Source organism: Caretta caretta, chromosome 7, assembly GCF_965140235.1.
Source record: "Caretta caretta isolate rCarCar2 chromosome 7, rCarCar1.hap1, whole genome shotgun sequence".
Taxonomy (NCBI): domain Eukaryota; kingdom Metazoa; phylum Chordata; order Testudines; family Cheloniidae; genus Caretta; species Caretta caretta.
In genome coordinates, this window is record NC_134212.1 from 97,955,044 (window position 1) to 97,977,972 (window position 22,929).

The following is a 22,929-nucleotide window of genomic DNA, read 5'->3' on the forward strand; positions in this document are numbered from 1 at the left end:
GATCAACTCTCTGTTTGCCATAAGGGAAGACTCATATCCTTTTCTGGGGGAAAAGTGTTTTGCACATTGGCTAGCATGTGAACAATTCTAAAGGATATATCTATTAGGAAAAGAGTGGTTGCAAGGTGAATATGAAAAATAAAGAATACAGCATCTTAATACTATCAGATATTAAATATTATGGCAGTGACATTTTGCTACAGTCTCAGTCAAAGCTGATAACATCACTACCTGTATGAAGTGTCTTCGAAACAATTTAGTCAGTCTCTCAAGAGACTTTAGTATCTTCTATATCCAAAAATAGTACACTGATTGGGAGGTGCAGGGGAGCTATAATGTAAATTTCAGTCATATTCAATATTTAAAAATGCACAACTATAAAATATTTTATGTTAGGTGTGCAAAAAGAAAAACATTTTTTGCATTTTATTTGTGATAAGCTATTTGGAGAAAATTCACTCTAGGGAAGAGCACCTGTGTAAAGCCCTTCTGTTTCACTTACTCCCTTAGGGGTTGATCTAAACCTATGGAAGTGAATAAGTGTCTTCAGGAAGGGAGAGCATCTGAAGGAAACCCTGTTCCAGCCTGTGCACTTGAAAGGGCCTGAGTTTCCACAGAACAGGCCCCTGTCTCCATCCAGGCATTGAGTTAGTGGAGATGTTCAGGAGCCCAATTTCTAGCTTTCCCTCTGCACCATGCTGCACTCCGCACAAATGAGCAGGGGCACAAAGAGTCCCAGTATAACACCTCTCCAGACAAAGGCAGGCAGACCCTGGCAGCCTAGCCATTAAACAAAACAAACGAACAAACACACACTCCTTTTCCTTCATTGGCTTCTTCAAATTTGCACTGCAGCAGGGATGAGATGGTCTGCCTGCCTGCAGCTGAAGAGGCAGACAAAAAACAGCAATTTCTGAAAGGTGGAACCAAACCTCCCCTAGCACTGACTGATGGATATTGTCTGCCTCCAAGGCTACATAGGCTGCCTCTAAGACTAAGGCTACACCCAAATGTCGTGGATCTGTGTACCTCATTATGAATAAGAAAGACTTATGCACATGCTTAACTTTACACACTATATTTGATAGGATTACTCATGAGGTGTAGAATTAAACTCATTCTTAAATCTTTGTAGGATCAGGGGCTTACACCTTATTGAGAAAGGACTACAGGTTCAAATCTCAGTTTGCATTTAATTTTTCTCTGTATAACACTTTCTACCAGGCAAGACTGTTCTTACTACTACATCTATGTTTACCTGTAAATATTACTGCAAAAGATGAACGCTATATTAGAATACAAGTAAATACCTTGTCAGTTTGAAATACCTTGTCCTATGTCACACCCTATTAAGCAATTGCTTAGCCTATTTCTAAAACATACAAGGGACCATTACCTGCTAATTTTAAATTTCTAGTAGCATCTAAAATTGTGTCATATACATACAGTATAAGTTCTGGAGGAAAAATGTTTCATGTAAACGGTCAAATGTTATGACAAATAATCCACAAGCCAATTAACCTATTTTACACAATGACTAAAACTAAAATCCATTCTATCTTCAAAACAGATTTCATTCTTCATAGCAAGTTCAGCATGAAACTTGATCTCAGACCAGTTCAAATAATTCTAAAAGAGGCCAGTTGACATTTTATAAATACACCCACAGCAAAAATAACTTAAGGAGGCGCAATGTAAGAACTGTTGGACTGCCAGCTTCTTCTGAACACATTCCAAAAGCAGCTGTGCATTTTTCAAAAGGTGTAGAAAGCTATATGAAGATTTTGTGGCAAACAATGGAAACCCCATACTCTCAGAAGTAATGGTCTGTAGTCCTGGGAAGTTGTTATAAACAGACAAATCTTTATTATGAGAACTGAATAGTTAAGTGTTAACTTTATATCCTGAGTAAAAGAGAGATTTTCACAAAACCATATGCATTATCAATTTCCTCTAGATTTTCATTTTAAAACAGGAAATATTTATCGTTCAGACCTTTTAGGCAGACCAGGAATTCCACTAATATAGTAAATCAGTTATTTCCATTTCAATAAATTATGTAGTAAGATAACAGGCAGCCCTAGTGGATTCCCTAGGAAAGAGAAAGTGTCCAAGATGGCAGTGATTTAGCTTTAAAATTTGCCTTTGCTCCATTAGATGAAACAGCCACCCAGTTTCTAAAACCATTCCCAAATTCCATGTGAGTTAGTGTTTTGGAGAGTTAGCCTCACTCAACATGATTAAAGTCAATAACTATAAATCTGATAAAAAGTGAATGCCCCTGCATAAACCTATATTTTACTGCTATGCATTACCCTGGACAATAGCCTCTCACCCCTCCTAATTAAGACTGCCAGTTTGTTACGGAGGTCACGGAAGTCATGGATTCCATGACTTTCTGGGCCCTCCGAGACTTCTGCAGCAGCCAGGACGGCTGGCCCGGGGGTTGCCTGCAGCTCAGCAGCTCCTGGGCCAGGCACAGCGGCCACTGCTGGAGCAGTCTCGGGCCACTGTGCCTGTCCACCCCCAGCAGCAACAGGAGGAGTTTGGGTATGGGAGGGGTCTCAGAGCTGGGGAACAGGAAAGGGTGAGGGCTCTGGGCAGTGCTTACCTTGTCAGATTTGACAAAATGCAAAGAAGGTACCAATGTGAGATTTCCAAAAATAGCTACAGCACTCAACCCAAGGTTTAAGAATCTGAAGTGCTGTCCAAAATCTGAGAGGGATGAGGTGTGACGCATGCTTTTAGAAGTCTTAAAAGAGCAACACTCTGATGTGGAAACTACAGAACCCAAACCACCAAAAAAGAAAATCAACCTTCTGCCGGTGGCATCTGACTCAGATGATGAAAATGAACATGGGTCAGTCTGCACTGCTTTGCATCGTTATCAAGCAAAACCCATCATCAGCATGGAAGCATGCCCCTCTGGAATGGTGGTTGAAGCATGAAAAGACATGATTTTTTAGCGCATCTGGCATGTAAATACCTTGAAACGCCAGCTACAACAGTGCCACACAAGTGCCTGTTCTCGCTTTCAGGTGACATTGTAAAGAAGAAGCAGGCAGCATTATCTCCTGCAAATTACAACCAGCCTTGTTTGTCTGAGTGACTGGCTGACCAGGAAGTAGGACTGAAGTAGGCTCTAAAGTTTTACATTGTTTTATTTTTGAATGCAATTTTTTGGTACCTAATTCCACATTTATAAGTTCAACTTTCATGATAAAGAGATTGCACTATAGTACTTGTGAGATGATTTGAAAAATACATTTGTTTATTACAGTGCAAGTATTTGTAATAAAAATATAAAGTGAGCACTGTACACTTTGTATTCTGTGTTATAATTGAAATTAATATATTTGAAAATGTAGTAAACATCCAAAAATATTTAAAATAAATGGTATTCTATTGTTTAATCGCACGATTAATTTTTTAAATTGCTTGACAGCCCTGATTACCTGATACCCACCAGAAACCACATAACTACAGATGTAAATACATGCATGGCCACAGTTCAATTCTAGTCACAAAATGCATGCAAAAATTCTGCGGGTGAAAACTGAGTCCACAAAATGCCACCCCCTGCTTGTGACAGTTTAGCTCTAAATGCTTTAAAATGAATGTCTAAGAGTTTTGTTTTCTGCCTTATTTAGCATTGGAACATATATTCTTAAAATGTCAAGTTCTCAGACTTCTACCTGCTCAGGAGTATTTAGGTCACTAGTTATAAAAAATAAATAAATAAATATAAAAGTTTGCTCAAACTTTTTTTTTTTGCTTTCTATTTTATATATACTACTTAATATTCCAGTATAAAAAAAGGCTCCTGTAACAGTCTCTAAGTGACCTGGGGCATTTCTTTAAATATAAAAGTCAAAAATATGTGATCTTTAATCCCTCATGGAAACCAGTTATAGAATTTAATAGGGGTGGAACCAATAGAGTCCCACTGTAAGATTAATTTCAAAACATTATTTAAATAGTAAATAATATCCTATTCATAAAATGTTTAAACCATGCTATATAAATTTGAGAGAACTATATCTCTGCTATAGAACTCTATAGCTAGATTTTTAAATAATATAGAAATAGTCTTGTATGAAAAGGAATACCATGCAAACAAGTGCAAGCTAAAAAATGTACGATTGCTATTAAAAAAAAAAGTCAGCATTTATATTTTATATTTATTTATAAATATATATATATAAATATACAATACAAATGCTTTCATATTACTATATTTTACTGTTTCCTGATTACAAGTAATGAAATCAAATACATCTGAGTAATCAATTTTGTTTTAAGTTGTTCAGAGACTTGCATGAGACTCAAGAAGTGTCTAAAAACAGATCAGTCTAGTTCTGCTGTAAAAGTTGAATATAATGCACAAATTAAACAAATATTTCAGTAAATGTTTCAGTTAATAACTTGAGGTCAGATCCTGCCATTGGATCTGTGTGGAGCCTAAGTTGCTATTTTAACAACAAAAAAAAAGTCCTTACAGTATCTGCAATCATATTATAAACATTTGATCTGTACAGTTCTTTTAAATAAATCAGTATGAATTATAGCTGTTGTGCTTTTTAAAAAAAAGAATGCAGTGACTTTCCTGCACTTCATCCCCAGCTATGGAAATTTTCTGCAGAGTATTCAGACGTCACAGTAACTTTGTATATTTCAGCTCTAAAAAGTAACAGCTACACACAGCTGCCAATGACTGGCAAATTGCAGTTATTTATCTGAGCTTCAACTGTGAACAGTGCGAAAGACTACTGAACATAAACATCATGTTTTTCTTAAATTTCAATCTTAAAAAAATTTAACCCACTCATCAGTTCCTTCCACAACATCCCAAAGGCTACTCCAGCCCAGGATCAGCAGAACACCATGTACTCTGCACCACCTCCATCTGCCTTCTATTTGAAGCTTGGGGTAATGAAGGAAATGGGTGGTATACGGCTGAAGTAGCTGGCCAAAAATATCAGAAAGAATCCTCAACTGCACGTTTCGGGCAGTTGTATGACTGCTTTGTCTTATCAGCAGAAAAGAGAACCTTGTTAGGACTGAAAATCTGGCCCCAAGTGTTTATCATCATGTTAGTTAATGTGTTAACAGGTATTTTGGCAATTTCCCTGTATAGACAAAGTCCAAATGAGGGCAAAAGTGTCAACACTAATTACTCTCCTCCAGTACATCCTCTTAGGGCACAGGAGTCACTGTTGAAACAAGGAGGTGCAGTAGCAGACACAAAAAAAAGAACTGAATCTGTGATGTGCACAAGTGGCCAGCCCAGTAGTATGACAGCCAATCAGAGCAGAGGTTGTGAATGCTCTTGATCATCAAGAGGTAGGAAGGTTATGGAAGTAGCACCTCTCTTTATTCTTGAGACCATAATTTTTGGCGGCTACATGAAGTAGCATTAAAAGGCTTCCGAGGGAGCCAAACACAAGTAAGTAGTGTAGTAAGAAATTGTGTAGTGATGACATGGAACTTCTGAGGGGATGGGGGAAATGAGTGAGTGTCTCTTGAAAGAGCAACCCATCCTCACTAATACCTTGGAAGATAAAAATAATCTTCCCCATTTTAAAAAAAAAAAAGTGTGAGTGATCCTGCATTACAGGAGACCAAACTCAGCTTACATGCTTACAATTTAATTAACAAATCTACTTCTTGCTGTACTAGTGATGGTGTATAAATTAAATACCGAACATTTTTATTATGACCAGCAGTGGACAATTTATTTTGCAGAGTAATCCAGGTTCAGAGCTGTGCTCCAATTCACCAGAGGGTTAGGTTTCAGTTCAACAATCCTCTCCAGCGTTTATTTCAGGAGTTCTAACTAAAATGAAAAACTTGGAAAGAATCTCTGGCTGCATCCCCTTCCTTACGGCCAACAAAGTTGCATGACCAAGACAAAAATATACAAGCCAAAAGGGTAGCTCTTAGGTTTCCCCTGGAGCTCCTTGACCTGATTTCTGGTTGGCACAACCTTGGACTCTCTCTTCAGTGGAAATAACCCAGTCCCACTTTAAAAGTGCTGAATCTACATAGGTTCAAATACACTTAATTAGCTCCCAGATGGAAGTGGCTTCCTGAGCTGCTGCTGGACTTTGACTGGGAAGGAATCTATGAAACTACAGGCTGCTGTCTAGCAGCAGAGCAGCCTAGCAGGGGCACTGCTGGGAGGAAGGAAAGCAGATCTACAAGGCTTCTCTCCATGGGGCACCAAAAGACCTGTACCCTCTGTATGACATTCCAGGGTGCAGTCCAGATTAGTCAAGGGGTGTATCACCACCTGCCCTGCCACCTTGGGTGAGTCACAATGCTTGTCTGGCAGCCACATTTCAGTCATAGTTTCAGTTTATGTTCATAATTGTATACATCATGTTGCTACATACATTCCACCATATTACTGACCAGTGAGTTATTAATTATCAAAATGATACCCCAAAAGGTACACTCTATATAAAGATTATCACAACAAGCGCATGTGAATACAAGGTGCACTCAGTCACGCCCTGTGACAAGTGGACAGCATGACTTCAAGTATAATGTCCTTGAAATGTATACTCTTATAAATGGAAGTATGAAAACTACAGTAGTGTTCTGTACTGTTAATGGTTGTAGCTGGAAAGTATATGTATGTTCTTGTGGAATGGTATATAAAAACAATTTTTAAAAACATTTGCCATACAAATATAATGAAATTGACTAAAAATACAATTAATAGAACAGCCTGTTTTAGAAATACTTAATTTTGTACAGATAATATTATGAATCAGCCACTATTTTTAGGTTTGATTTGGTTTTGGGTTTGTTTTTTTGGGAGGGTGTGGGTGGGAAGGAAGAAGGAATTTCACACTGTGAATGGGTATACAGACTAGTTTGCAAGTTACACATATGTAAAGAAAGTTCCTTTATCAATAGTTATTCAAGGCATGAGAAGGCAAGGCAAATGTTAGCAGATCTTCAAGAAGAAGTCGCAAACAAGACCAAGCCAGATTCATATCACTTGCACAGAATTAATCATGGTTACTTAGCTAAAGCCTGGTAGAAGCTGCCTTCAAGAGAACGAACTACAGCTGGACTTGACTTCAGCCCAGTCTGGATTCCAATTATAGGATATAAGATCAGTTAGCTATACAAAAGGATTGATAAGCAGCATCTCAACATAAATGCTTCCTGAAGAAAAAATAGTTTTTGGGTGCAGTTTGAGCTCTGGCACAACTTTGGCTGACATTTACTGTTATTACTGCAAGATTAACTACAGTGCTGCCATCAATTAATTGCACAATTAAAAGACACCAGGAGAGTGTAGCATGTGTAATTACTATGGTTCCAATCCATGCTGCACTTAAACTGGCATCTATATAATATAACATTTCATACTTTTTTTTTTTGTTTGGAAGTACCTCTCATCTGCTTGAAAAGATTGTTAGTAATAATAAAATAAACTTAGCATTTTATAGCACCTTCAATGCAAGAATCTGAAAGCACTTTACAAAGTGCTAACTATAGCCCAATACCCCATTAGGTAAAATTTCATACCTTTCTCAGAGATGGGTAAACTGAGGCCCAAAGGCATAAAAGCTAAACTAAAAAGCATAGAATATAATTCACACAACTATCAGCAGACTAGCAATACAGTACAATCTACAGAAGACATTATAAAGTATTCAGGAATGTTCAGAACACCAAAGGGTTAACATAAATCAGTACCTCATGCTACTGATATAAAAATGTTTATAAAAATGTTCCAATAGAGTCAGTCTAATTTGCATTGCAAGAAGTGCATTGTTACATAGACATGAGGAAGAGAAGGGACCAAGAACTAGTAATCTAAATTTATATTAGAAAGGATTCTCTGGACACTGATTTCAGTTTTACTGAAAATTTTTCATGCTTCCCAACAAAATCTTTGAATACTTTGGGTTTACCTTTATTTGATTTACAGGTTACCATATTCGTAATTCAAACATGGTCAGGGACACAATCTTTCAGCTTTTATAATCATAGAATATCAGGGTTGGAAGGGACCTCAGGAGGCCATCTAGTCCAACCTGCTGCTCAGAGCAGGACAATCCCCAACTAAATCATCCCAGCCAGGGCTTTGTCAAGCCTGACCTTAAAAACCTCTAAGGAAGGAGATTCCACCACCTCCCTAGGTAACCCATTCCAGTGCTTCACCACCCTGCTAGTGAAAAAAAGTTTTTCCTAATATCCATCCTAAACCTACCCCACCGCAACTTGAGACCATTATTCCTTGTTCTATCATCTGGTACCACGGAGAACAGTTTAGATCCATCCTCTTTGGAACCCCCTTTCAGCTATTAAATCCCCCCTCATTCCCTGCTATTGAAAGCAGCTATCAAATCCCTGCTTATTCTTCTCTTCTGCAGACTAAACAATCCCAGTTCCCTCAGCCTCTCCTCATAACTCATGTGTTCCAGCCCCCTAATAATTTTATTGCCCTCTGCTGGACTGTTTCCAATTTTTCCACATCCTTCTTGTAGTGTGGGGCCCAAAACTGGACGCAGTACTCCAAATGAGGCCTCACCAATGTCGGATAGAGGGGAACGATCATGTCCCACGATCTGCTGGCAATTCTCCTACTTATATAGCCCAAAATGCCGTTAGCCTTCTTGGCAACAAGGGCACACTGTTGACTCATATCCAGCTTCTCATCCACTGTAACCCCTAGGTCCTTTTCCGCAGAACTGCTACCTAGCCACTCGGTCCCTAGTTTGTAGCAGTGCATGGGATTCTTCTGTCCTAAGTGCAGGACTCTGCACCTGTCCCCGTTGAACCTCATCAGATTTCTTTTGGCCCAATCCTCTAATTTGTCTAGGTCCCTCTGTATCCTATCCCTACCCTCCAGCGTATCTACCTCTCCTCCCAGTTTAGTGTCATCTGCAAACTTGCTGAGGGTGCAATCCACTCCATCCTCCAGATCATTAATGAAGATATTGAACAAAACCGGCCCCAGGACTGACCCTTGGGGTACTCCACTTGATACTGGCTGCCAACTAGACACGGAGCCATTGATCACTACCCATTGAGCCCAATCTAGTCAGCTTTTTACCCATCTTACAGTCCATTCATCCAGCCCATACTACTTTAACTTGCTGGCAAGAATACTGTGGGAGACAGTATCAAAAGCTTGAAGCCCAGTGTCAGGATTACGCATGAAAAATCCGCTGGATTTCACACAGGCAACTTTTGAAGCAGCTATACGCTTACAGGACATAAGGACATTGTTTAACGCAAACATTTGCTATTTAAAATTTTTTAATGGAAACTAAGCTGAATAGCTATTAATGCAATGGACTGGTTAAAAAGAAAATCATTTTTCACTTATTGACATAAATCTTGTATATTAATATGACACAAAAGAATAAAAATGGATTACTGAAATTATAGAAACACATGGATTATATTTATTACCTCATGTGCAGATGGCTCTCATATACAAAAAATCTGCAGAGTTTTAAATACTTATCTTAAGGGAGTCTACCTAGTAAGCAGAGAAAGTGGCCAGCTATATACTTTTCCCCCCCAAGAGAGTTCTAAAGTACATGTATTGTATATAAACTTTCTCAGTTTTACCTTTATGTTGTCTACTTTAGCTATCGAGCAAATATTTCTAATAATAAATAAAAAAATAAGCAAATGTTTCTTTAAAACTCATTCTCAGAATATGGAAAATATCTGTGCTTTGACATTTAAGCATTCAGCACAGCATTAGATACACTCCAGTGCAAACAAAGAAAAGAAAAGGAAGAAAAACTAAGTAGAATAATATGTCTAATATTTACACAGCAAATATGTATGAATGTTAGATGTACTATCACAAGATATCTCTAATATGTAATACGTGTTAGAGAACAGCTTCCACTCTGGGAGAAATATGGAAAATATAGTTCTTCTAGCCAGCTTAGTTGAAGAAATGCAAGACTTTAGTGTTTGGCATCTTTCATCTGAGAACCTCAGAGCACTTAACATTAATTAAGCCTTACAACATTTCTATGAGGTGGAAAATAAGGTGCATACACAGAGATTAAGGGTCAAGCTTTCAAAAGTACTGAAGTAATTTATGAGTTTAAATCCTGAACAATCAAAGGGACATAGGTTTACAAGTTACTTAGGGGCTTCTGAAAATTTTCCTGTGTCTGATGTATTGTACATTGACTGAAAAGTAATAGCAAAGCAGAATGCAAAGTAACAAAAAATTTAATAGCATCTAACATTAGGAGACAATGGGAAGTTAAAATTAAGATTTAGACTTATCTTTACTTTGAGCATTGAAGATTTCAGATGAGCAGTTTAAATGTTTCTGTAAATGTCTTTAGTGGGTGGAAAATTAGGGGGTAGGGAGATGCAGGGAGGGACAAGTAATATGACAGAGGAGGTGGCAGAAAAGCATGACAGAAGCTATTTAAGACCACCAAGGTTTTTCCTCTGATCCTCTATAAGGACAGCTACTCCCAAACTGCTCTTCTCTCACTCATTTGAGTCTCATGCCATGAAATATTGTTTAAGCTAAGTTTGCTAAAATCCAAAACTTCTCCCTCCTCTCTCATTCCTCTTCTCCATTACCCCTTCCCTATCCTTTTTATCTTGACCCAGAGGACTGTAGATACAAATCTTCAAACGCATCTAAGTGACTTAGGAGTCTACGTCCCATTAACTTTCAGTATTTTTGAAATTTTACCCTACATCTAAATTTGGACAGCCATCCCACTCCAGCGTGTGTTCCATTTAGATGGCTTCTATTCCACTGTATTAATTTTTAAATGTTTATTAAGTTCACTTCAGTTTTCAATCAACTACTTAATATTCAGCAGAAAAAGTATTCAGATTGTGAAGTGGGATGTCTATCATTTCTAACAGTAACAAATCCTATTTGTCTGAGCAAGAACCATAGTGAAGTCTAGTCAGAAAAAAAGATTTGTAAAATCAAGCATATTTTCTAAAATCCAGTCATTACAGATTAATACCTGTATGTCTTCCCAACTCCTCAAGTACATTCAAGTAAGGTTCCCCATTTTTGCTCTTTTGCCTTTCCTTTGAGTCTATTTTGTGGAACCAAAACTGAAAGCTAGAATTTGTATACTAGTACTTTCCACACAAAATGTTACAACGTTGTTTCCTGAAACATCTTTCTTTCCACCTCAGTTATTTTGGGATTGATCTATGGCATAAATGAACGCCAGGCACTATGCAGTGGTATCCAAGATCTATTTATTAAATGATTGTGCTGTCAACTTTGGGGGAAAAGGTATAGTTATGGTGCACATTCAGAAATAGGAACTGGCAATATGATCTGGAGTTTTTTCAATTTTTGGTCTCTGGTACATCTTCTTGTAAGAGATGGCTCTCCAGCAGCCTAGATTAAATAAATTGGTGGTGTGAGGCACTGTCTACACACCAAGTTACAACAGTTTAACTAAAATCAGTTTTAAAACAGTTAACTGGTAACAAAAAAAAAAAATAAATCTTGTAAGGACACTTGTATCAATTTAAGACTGGTGTATATCAATTTAGCTAACCTGTAATATATTTTTAAATTGATACAAGTGTCCCCCCATGGGTATTGACACTTGTTTAACTACATTGGTTTAACCATACTGTTAATTATAACAGTATAAGTTCATGTGTTGCGAAAGCCTCAATCTTTTTTCAGTTTACCTCAAATACCACCATAATTGAAATCCTCTGTTAGCTAGTCTGAAAAAGAAAAAAAAAATGAAAAGTGAAGAGTTTTTCGATTCTCTGCTCCTTGAAGTCTTTAAACTACAATTTGAGGACTTCAATAGCTCAGACATAGGTGAGAGATTTTTCGCAGGAGTGGGTGGGTGAAATTCTGTGGCCTGCGTTGTGCAGGAGGTCGGACTAGATGATCATAATGGTCCCTTCTCACCTAAATATCTATGAACCGCAATTTCCCCTTTTAAAATGACCTGTTTAGTTCATGCTAGATGAGCAATATGCTTCATGCCAGAGAAGTTTGCACTTCCAGTGCCCTTGCTTTATCTGGGTTGTGGAAAGAGGATTTTAGATTTCAGTGGGAGTTAGGCATCTAAATATGTTTGTGGATCTAGATATTAGTATCTTAAATCCAGTACTCCTCAAGAGAACTAAATAGAAACAGAATGCAAGAGCTGAAGGATTAGCAATTTATAAGGAAAACAAATTAAAAGAGAGAAACAGTAGTCAAACAAGCTTCTAGATCACAAATTTAACAAAAGTGTGCATATCAAGAAAGAGACAACGTAATCTATTAGAATTTGTCTTGCTAAAAAAAACAAAAAAAAAAAGGTCTTACTATTACAATCAAAAGTATTATACAGCTTGAATGCAAGACAAATTATAACTGATTTCCCTTTGTAGGGAAACATTTCCTGTAGTGGTACTTGAAAGCAAACTAGAAATTACAGACACTCAACTGGATATTAATCAAATGTTTGTTTCCAGAGCTGCTAATGAGGCCAATGCAACAGAAGAGTCTCTCTCAAGAACGGTAAAACTGAATAAATCACAATTTTTATTTATTAGCTGTAGTTCTATTTTTAAAGGAGGAGGTGTACAGACTCTCAGCGCAGGGGCTAGTTTCTCAACACATATATCCTAATTTTAGACACCAGAGAAAGGCTTTGAAACGCAAAATGTATAAACTTTTCACTTTCTCTGGCCTACAAAAGTTTTAGATTTAAAAAATATTTAATGGGATCAGCTAAGTTTTGTAAAATCTAAAATACATGAAGGAATAAAGACCACCTCCAAACCACCACCACCGAACTTCCAAACCCTAACCTCCACCCACCAAAAAAAAAAAAAAAAAAAAATCATCTGAAAGTATATATATATATTCTAAGGTCTCAGTTCTGCAGTAAGAACTGTGTGGTCACTGTGTCCACATGGGTCTCTTATAGAACTGTGGTTTAAGTAGTTATTGTCCTTTCAAAAGCATTTTTTGAGAAGTCTGGCATTAGCCTTGTCATTTGAGAGATCTAGAAGATATTCCATTAAAAAAAATGACTCTCTCTGACCTATGCAGTTCATTCTTTCAGAGATATTACCCGTTCCACTGATTTTCCATATACTGCATATGGGGACTACATTAGAACCCATAACATGTCTAAAAACAGAATGAAGTTTTCACTGTATATTTTCCATATTGTATATGGATGGAATTTGCCTTGTTTTTAAAGGAAACAAGAGAGGAGAAATATTCTGTACTCTTTGTCCAGATACCACCAGAATTAACTATATATTGCACCTGTGAACCTTATGAGCTGTGCAGATTCACAACATGTCTAGTGACTGAGATTAGGGTTTCTGTGGAGCTGATTCAGTCACTGTGTATTTTACTGCATAGCTAAATTAAGCAAGCAGGCAGGCATGCAAGCACAATGACTTTTCTGAGCTGTACATACTAAGAGTTCAGGAAGATGAAACCACACAAAATGGACTGTCATTGCAGAATGCAATTTTGAATGCGCAATTACTCAGTCAAATAAATACTGAATTTTCACTGGAATATTCAAAGACACTCCTCGGTGAAGTATATTTCCATGCCAAAGTTAAACTTTCTATCTCAATCATTTCAGTGCTAGAAATGCCCAAAGCAGGCCTTAATGTTTTCATAATGGAATAGTGTTTTGTTTTAAACTCTTTTTGCATTCCAAACAGCTGAACTATAGTCACTTAACCAGCAGGGTCCAGCCAGGGCTCAGGGTTGGGGACCACACCACACGGCTCCCGGAAGCCGTGGCATGGCCCTGCTCCAGCTCCTACACACTCCAATGGCCTCCTCCGGTGCTCCAATTGGAGCTGCAGGGGCAGTGCCTGTGGACAGAGCAGCATGCAGAGCCACCTGGCCACACCTCTGCGTAGGAGCCGGAGAAAGGACATGCCACTGCTTCAGGGAGCCACTTGAATTAAGTGCCACTCTGAGCCTGCACCCCTGAGCCTCTCCCCATGCCCCAACCCCCTGCTCCAGCCCTGATCCTCCTCCCGCTCTCCAAACCCTTCAATCCCAGCCCAGAGCTCCCTCCTGCATCCCAAACTCCTCATCCCCAGCCCCACCCCAGAGCCTGCACCCCAACCCCAATTTTGTGAACATTCATGGCCCACCATACAGTTTCTATTCCCTGATGTGGCCCTAGGGCCAAAAAGTTTGCCCACCCCTGTACTACAGCATGTAAAATTATAAACTGGATTGACTAAATCTCTCATAAGTAATGTTAAGTTCTAACAGTGTATAGACACACATGACATAAAAAACATTCATACTGAGCTGGCCATCTTTAAACAAGTACTAAGACCTTTTTCTTTTCTGCCATTTTAAAATGCAAAATCCTTCAGTAGTGGAGTGCAGGGGAATTATTTGTTAGAAGGGAAAAAAAGAAAAAGGACAAATTCCATCAGACTCAATCCACACAAAATTGTACATCAAAAGGTGAAATACAGTAGCAAAATAACATTTTAACTGAGACATTATCAGCCCTTTCTTACTATTATTGCTATCAATGCTACAAAAAAGGCTTTCTGCCATGTAGAGTTTTGGTAGAATAGGGGTTTCCAAATTTGGTCTTGGAACTTTACTGGATCACTGTTGTCACAGATTCCATTTAGGTATGTTTTATTTATGCTTTTGTATATAAAAACTGTAGCTCACTGAGCTTTGATAAGAGCAAAAGATAAGCATAAAATTTCAGGGGCAATATCAATTTGATAGTTATCATATTTAGAATTCTAGTTGAAGATTAAAAATATATTCTCCTCTACTGTATTTTGTTCACAGATGAGAACCATTCTTGTGATGTCAACACAAAGTGCATTGACTTATGCGTAAGGGTTTTCTGCCACTCCTACGTATAAACTTAATACAGTAGCTAAAAAAGCAAGTAGTTTGACATCCTAAGAACCTGTGCACTTCAAAAGAACTCTTCAAACGGAACGCAAAATATAAAAGAATTAAATCACAATAGTGTTTCATCATCATCATCAGATTTACTGGTTTCCCATAAAACTGGGGGTTGGATTTAATTTGTGGTTGCTGTATATAATGTTAGCTGTTGTGTTTAAGTTCTTTACAGCAATCTTCACTACAACAATATACAAATAAAACCAAATCACCAGCACAAAGTATTTTTTCCATTTAAGAAAACAGAGTGATTATTGACAAATCGTTTTATCTTTTTAAAACACTGAACACAGAACTATGCATCATCAATTGGTAATGTGACCCAAACTAGGAGAACTAAACTACTGCAAAGTTTTTATCACAGCAGCTGGAAAAACTTTCACTTGTTGGGAGGGTCTTTTCTGGCTTTTTAAAAACCCCATACAATTCAGTATTTGTGCACTATAACATGATAGCCAGGATACTAACAAAAGCAAGACCATTAAGCTACAACTCACATTCTTTCACTTGTTCTGTTATGCCTAGTACCACAGGCATCTCTTAATCAGTTTGATGTTACTTACTACATGTACAGAGACAACGCTCCTGGTAAACTGGAGATCAGTGTGCTGCCAAAAATGTGGGAGTACATTCCAGTACATCTTAATTTATGTTATTTATTTAAGTTATGTAATTTATGTCCCTTCCAACCCTTATATTCTATGATTCTATGTCCTTCTTAGAGAAAGGGCAAGAGAAAACATCAAATTCACCAGAATTTGAATAAAACTCTTTAGCAGCCCCCAGGATCTTTAAAAGATTTTTTCTTCTTCCCTAAAAAACTAAGCTGTTCCTTGCCCCCTTTCCCCTCCAATTTCTTTTTTTTTTTTTTCCCCTTTCCTTTTAGCTGTTAAGAGCAGAGATCAGGTACTCAGTGACCTTTCTTATGCAGTAGTTGATGACATCACTAACACATAGGGCAGGGAGCTGCTCTTAAACTGCATTTGGTATCACGAGAGACAAGGTGTGGCAATATCTTTTATTGGACCAACTTCTGTTGGTGAGAGAGACAAGCTTGCAATGACTGGCAAGGAACTAGGAACTTTGAACTCAGGGAGAGATTTTGAGCTGTGCCAAGTCCAAACTCAGTGCAATTGAAAAAAGCAAAAGGGAAAGGCTGCTATAAGCCACTTTTCTGCTCCCCCAATTCTAGTCAAGCTGGGAACCCAGCGTTATGGACCAGGATGTAGGCAGTCAGGTCTAGCGGGTGGAGCATGTGCACAGGTTGAGGAACGAAGCCAAGGGTCAGCACCAGAGCCAATTGCCAGTTACCCGAGCTGGGGTCATGCCAGAGGCAGAACCAAGAATCAAAGCTGAGGGTCAGAGCCGAGGTCAGATGCCAAATGCCAGAGCCAAGGGTCAAGCCAGAGTCAGGGTCAGAAGTCAGAGACCGGGGTCAGAGTCAGGACTGGTCACTGAGGATTGGAGGCAGGAGGATAGACAAGGATCAAGCATGAGGGAACAGGAACCAGGAACAGGGCTAGATATAGGAGGCAGGCACAAGCAGGGTCCAATGCAGTCACAACAGGAAACCACCTTGTTGCTCATACAAACTTCCTGTTCCTCCTCCTGGCTTAAAATAATGTAGTTAGACCAAACCTGTAGAGCCAGGCGATCCTCCAGTCAGAGCTCCCATGGGCAGTGCCTTGGTTAGGGCTATGATCCTAGTAGCTTTTCAGCCCACCCAGGTTCAGTAGCCATTGGGTGGAGACCAGGATGTGGCAAGTGTCTGGGGACTCCCAGGCCTGGGTTCAAGATCCAGGACATCACACCGAGGTGATCTCAGGCATTATTTATAATCACTTACAGACTGCTCTAATCTATATGAGTTGCAGCAAACCCACAGGGACCACTGCATCAGCTGGCAATAAGTATTGTGCCCTGTCTCAGACATACCACCTACATAGAGGGGGAGTAGGTCTTAATATGTCAAACGTTAGTTAAGTCCTGCTAGTTAGGGCTCATCTACACTCTACTATTTTGGGAATCTCCCATTGTTATATAAACAATGCTACGGTTCCACTGATAGCAATGACGATGGGCACAGTAATTGGAAAGAGCTACAGATATCAGGAACCCAAGGGAGGCAGCATCATTTTGATAGCAGCTCCACAGACCACAGTTTGAGATCTAATGCATTGGTACTCAAAGGTGTAAAATATATTTTAATAGTAAAAGGAAGGGAAAAATAAAGACAGTAGTACAGTAATTCTCAAGATGGCACAGCCAACAGCTTCTGAAAGTTCATGGAAAGATTGCTAGACAATCACATCATGCTGGGTTCCTCTACCTCTCCAGCTGCCACAGAACATTAAGGAAAGCTAAAAAAACTTTACTTTCTTAAAGTTACTTTGCTATGCAAGGGACTGTTGTTGCCACAGAGATGTTATCAATTGCCATAATTATGAATAGGTGACAAGGTGATCTTTGAGATAATCTATTAAGAAGTGGTCTATACTATGAAAAAGTTTGTGAATCCCCTCACTCCTACCTGTTTGAAGCCTGTTAAGTAAGTCACAATGTACTGAAAATGGTATATGTAGTTGTGATACTTTCAACTCTAAGAAGAGGATTAAAAGTTGTGACTGGGGAACGGGGGATACTTACAACAGAAGACATGTTCTTTCCCCAAGTATGATTCCTCTTAAACATTCATCTAGACACAGGTCTCAAATGAATCCCCCTTTAACTCATTCTCTTCTCCCTCCAACACAATATCCCCCCGAAATGTGGAAATCTGATGCTAAAAATATATTCTACACCTGAAATTACCCATTTTACTGAGTGGAGGAAAAAAGGGGGAGGGGGAGAGAAAGAGCGGAAGGAAAGAGAGCTACAAGAGCGCTCTATAAAAGCAGCAATTTTTTTAACCACTACCTGCAACCCTTTCCTCTCTTTTTAGTAAATACCAAACACCCACAGAAGAGAAGATTTCATATGAGAAAAAGACTTTGAAACTGTTCAGTGGCAAAAGTTAACTTTCACATGAACTAGCAAATAAAAGCAGCATTAAAGTTTCCAATTTGCTTTGATCACGCACAATGGAATTTATAGTGACTCTGCCCTTTAATAAGGCACATTTTTATTTAACTAAGATCATTTATGCAAGGAGTGGTACAAGCTCTTCTGTAAATCACACACCCTTTAAGTTACAGCCAGATCATCAGGGAGAAATTTACATAAGCCTGATGTAAAGCTACGGATAATTATTTGATAGCCACTACTTGGCTATATACAACTATTTAATGGTAGTGTAGTCTGGGCTAAAGGTTCTAAGATGCAGTTCAATCTACAGCAAAATAAAAAAGAATAACTTTTCTGAGGAAGGAAAGATGCTGTCTTGGGATAGCTGCCTTACTTATCTATGGGAATGGTAATTTTTAGTAAAAGGAGAATGCCAAGTTCCACAAGATATAGCTAAACAAAGCAAATAGGTTTTCCAAGAAATAGAGCATTTAGCAACATAGTTGAGAAATATTTCCATCGCTTTGAACAGGTCTCATCCTCAATTCTTTTCCAAAATATATTGTTCTAAATGGTTGTACCTACCTTAAAAATTGTCTGTTAGTCAACAAAGACATTATCCAGAGATGCATATCAAATATTTCATAAACCAGTTTCATTTCCCAAACTACAATCATCAGATTAATTCTCCAGCATTAATTAATGCTTTTATTTTTCAAGATGCCAGCAAATTCAGTGAGAAGAGCACAAGAGATTATATTCCTCTCAAAATAGATGTTCCCTAATGTCAGGAATTTATGAGTGTAATAGGATTGATCTTTAAAACTAGTCATTCAAAGCTTAAATGAAAGACTCTTTTGGCCTATCTTTGAAAGAGAAATAGCTGTCCTATTTTACTAAACCTGTGCAGATTTTCATTATAATGTGTTTGCTTTTCTGATACAGAAATAGCAGCAGAAAGATTGATATGGAAAAATATATCTAGTAAATAATAAGATATTTACAATGAGAGGCTGTCTGGACTATGAATAGATACAGAGAAAGTATCACTGCACAAAAAGGCCACGCAACCCCCCTCCAGCCCCCCCCCCCCCACACACACACACACACCCTCCGTTAAGGGGCCACCTGGGTGGTGTCATACATAGAAAACCTCCATCTCCTTATAGGAAATTGCAAACACTGCATCAGAATTGCAAGGGGGGGGGGGGGGAAGAGCAGGCAACACAAATTTAACAATAAAAAACTATCAAATTTCTTATTCAGAATCCACAGGCCTCTCCTCAAAAGCAAGGGTTAGACATTAGGTCTAATGTTGTATGGGTGGGTTAGACATTTTATTAAAGAGATCACCGAGGAACAGAACAGGCTACTCATTACCATAGTCATACCACATATATTATCAATTTATAATAAATATTCTACTGAAAACTAAGGCTTTGAAAGCCGACTGTGTGGCTCTACCAAGTGTTGCCCTCTCCACTTCCCCCAAACCACAGAATGGACATCACTGGTTAGGCTCTAAGCTCTGAGAACAGAGGACCTTGTCTCCTTGTATAAGCTGATCCAAAGCTCACTAAAGCCAATGGAAAGAAACCCAGTGGCTTCAAGGGGCTTTGGATCAGGCAGGTCCTATACAGGTAATAGCAACCACAATAAAGCAAGAATTTTAACGCAGTTTCTCAAATTGGAAAGCTTAGTATACTCTAAACATTTTTCTTTATCTACGGTAAATCACAAAAACTCACTTCAAAAAGTGAAACACTATGCAATAGAATATAATCATGATCTACTACAGGTTACACCGCCTCCCTAACAGACTACATATCCTCTTCAGCAACATCAGTTTAAAGACTTCAGTATTAGAGAGAGAGGACATCGGACAAAATATTCAAGCTATCACTTCCCAGAATAGAAAGAGGTTCTATAGTTCTCTTGAAGTCCTGAAAAAGCTAAGAACATCAGGACTACATATTCTATATGGAGAGGATATTTTTCCCCACTTAAAAACACAACCACTGTTCAGTTTCACATTCGTTCTACTTTACAAGTAATAGGACTAGATTCTAACAAACACTGGCAATATTTTGCTTCCCAGTTTCACATGTATTTAAAGGGGCCTGATTTTCAGAAGGTGGAAGTCTCAACATTTCTTTGAAAAATCTCTTTAAGGTGTCTTAAATGGACACCCAAAAAACTGAGGCACACAAAAAAAAAATCACTGATCTCTTAAAAATATACACTCATGGCCAAGATCTTCAAATTATTTTTAAAATTTACATTCTGTAGTACTCACACATGGAACCGAAATGCCCTACAATATACAAAAGATCTCTTTCTAAAGCTTATTGAACAGAATTTTTTCCTGAGTCTCTTCGCTCAGATATTGGTGCCTCTCTAAGAACTTAAAATAACCTTACATTTCTCATAGTGATCATTCTCAATATGAAAGAAAGTATAAATCAAGTAAGATTCTGATCTCAGTCACGCTAATGTAAATCACAAGTAAATCCACCATAGCCAATGGCATAATGCAAGTACAAATTTGGAGTAAGAAGAACCTGACTATTTGGATGCAAACGTAGTACACTTGTCATTATCAGACCAAGATTCTGTAAAACAGGAGCCTAAAGCCATGCTCCTATTTCTATATTTAAGCACCTGCATAAGTGAAATGGTTTTCAGAGTTCCTGATCGCACAGAAATTTTCACTGATTTTGTTGGGAACTCAGCATGTTTTTGAAAATCAAGCAACTTAATTGGGTGCCTAAATATAGATTTACAACCCTAACTCTAGGATCCTGCTTTTGAAAACCTTGGCCTCACTGTCTACAAACCTCTTGTCTAGCTACACCCTCCATATATAGTTAGATAACTTTTGTCAATATTTACATATAACAATCAGAAAAAGAAAGAAGTTACAGTATAAGGCTGTTCTTCATATTTAGGAACAAATACTTACAAGCTATGTTTTATTGGGGAGAGTAAGGGTCCCAGGGTGAGCGTTGATTCATTTTCAGTCTATACAAAAGGAGAATGGTAATTTGTTCTAACAAAATTAACTTTCTGCATATCCAAAACACTATCCAAGGCCTAAGCCTCATAAGCATGGTATGCAGGCCTAACGCTAAATATCTATATAGAGCCTTGTTTTCCAAACCTTCATTGAAGGTGTAACCTCTAAGCTTGAAGCCTGCCCCAGTGGTTTCAGGCAATATAAGCATCTTCCTTAGATGCCTACTAACATCCTTGATTTTAGAAGAAATTCAGAATCAGAGATTCCCGACATGGATCTTCAGTCAAAGCAATGGATGCACTTTCTTATTCTACTTACAACCTTATCAGATCAACTTCCATAAGTGTTAAAAAATTTGCAACCAAGTTAGTTATTGGCAATGTATTTGAATACACTAGTTCTTCAGTTCAAGGTTGCAAACATGATTTAGTAACAAAAGAGGGGAATGTGCAGTCATTTAATAATTAGTCTGTATGCTACTCCTCACTGTGTGGCATGAAGAGGAGCAAAAGCATGGCATGCACATTATTACAGGGCCACAAAAATCAGAGGAAGGGGAAATTTAGTTTGGTTCTGATGCTAATCATTTATGCTGGTGTAAATCAAGAGTCATGATACTGAATTCAATGGTGCTACACTGGTGTAAAAGAGCACACAATTAGGTCTTTTATATCTAATTGTCCGGTGTCTATTTTATAGTCCACTTTTCAAGTAACCAATGCACTTTCAAGAGTTATATTGAAAAGATTTTAATATCTCCCTTAAGAATACTGGTCTTTGCAAGATCTTCAAGGATTTGCTAAGCATAAGCATTAATACCAGCATATCTGCTTTTGATTATGTTCAGCATAGTTTCCATATGGAAACTTACACTAAATTTCACTGGGGCTTTACTCTGTTTAAGCCAACCACCCATTTAACATGATAAATATATGTAGATATTTTCCTTTATCACCTTTATAGGTCACCCTCATACAGAAGAGAAAGAACTCATGTAACTTTTTTTGATGCATCACCCACTTCCTTTCCTCCAATGATGATCATTACTCCCCTTTTCCTTTGTCTCCACTCCTCGGGTCTCACTTTGAACCTTGAGTGTATCGGAGAACAACAGAATGAAAGCAAGTAAATGAAGATTTAGACCAAGGAGGTGGGGAGATAGGAAATAAGAAAAGCTTCCATTGGTGAGAGCTATTGGACTGTGGAACCCTCTCCCAATGAAAACTGTAGAAGTTTCATAATTTGGAAACTTTAAAAATACATCACTGTAAACCCTGAGGAATATGAGAACAATTTTACACTAGCCTTTAGAGAAGTACCTAAACCAGTGGTTCTCAACCTGCGTATGCGTACCCCTGGGTGCCAGGTTTGTATAATTTTTGGTGGTGCCCAGAACGGGTCCAAGCAGAGCCGTTCCGTCCAGAGGATGGACTGGGGCAACCACTCCGGACCCTGCACTTTGGGGGGCCCCCACGCTTCAGAGGGACGCAGGGTCCAGGGCAGCCTGGCGGGTTAGCGGGGGGCCTGGCGTTGGCAGCAGCAAGCGACCAGGCCCCAGCCTGCCCCCCGACTCCCGGCGTGACTCGGGGGAGGGGGTGGAAGCCAGAAAGAGGCAGGGGCTTGGGGGAAGGGGTGGAGTGGGGGCAGAAAAAGGCAGGGCAGACTGGGGCTGGGTCGCTCGCCAGGCCCCCCGCTAACCTCCCCAGGCTGTCCTGGACCCCACATCCCCCTGAAGCACAGGGCCCCCCAAAGCACGGGGCCCGGAGCGGTTGCCCAGGTCTGTCCTATGGATGGGAAGGCTCTGATTAAATATAAGCCCAAACATTGGTGGAGCTGGGCCCACGTTCCTGAATATTGGTGGAGCACAGGCACCACAGGCCCATATAACTCACTGCCTATGCACGTACCTCTGGAGGTATCCTCTGGAAGGCCTCTGTGTACATCAACTCATCTAGGTAATAGCCTAGTTTTATAGCAGGCTACA

General features: G+C 38.8%; 1 protein-coding gene across 3 annotated transcripts in view; it reads right to left on the reverse strand.

Annotated features, from left to right (window-relative positions):
• The window catches only part of INPP5A (inositol polyphosphate-5-phosphatase A), a 427,857-nt gene that overhangs the window by 361,669 nt on the left and 43,259 nt on the right, over positions 1-22,929 (reverse strand). The window lies entirely within an intron of this gene.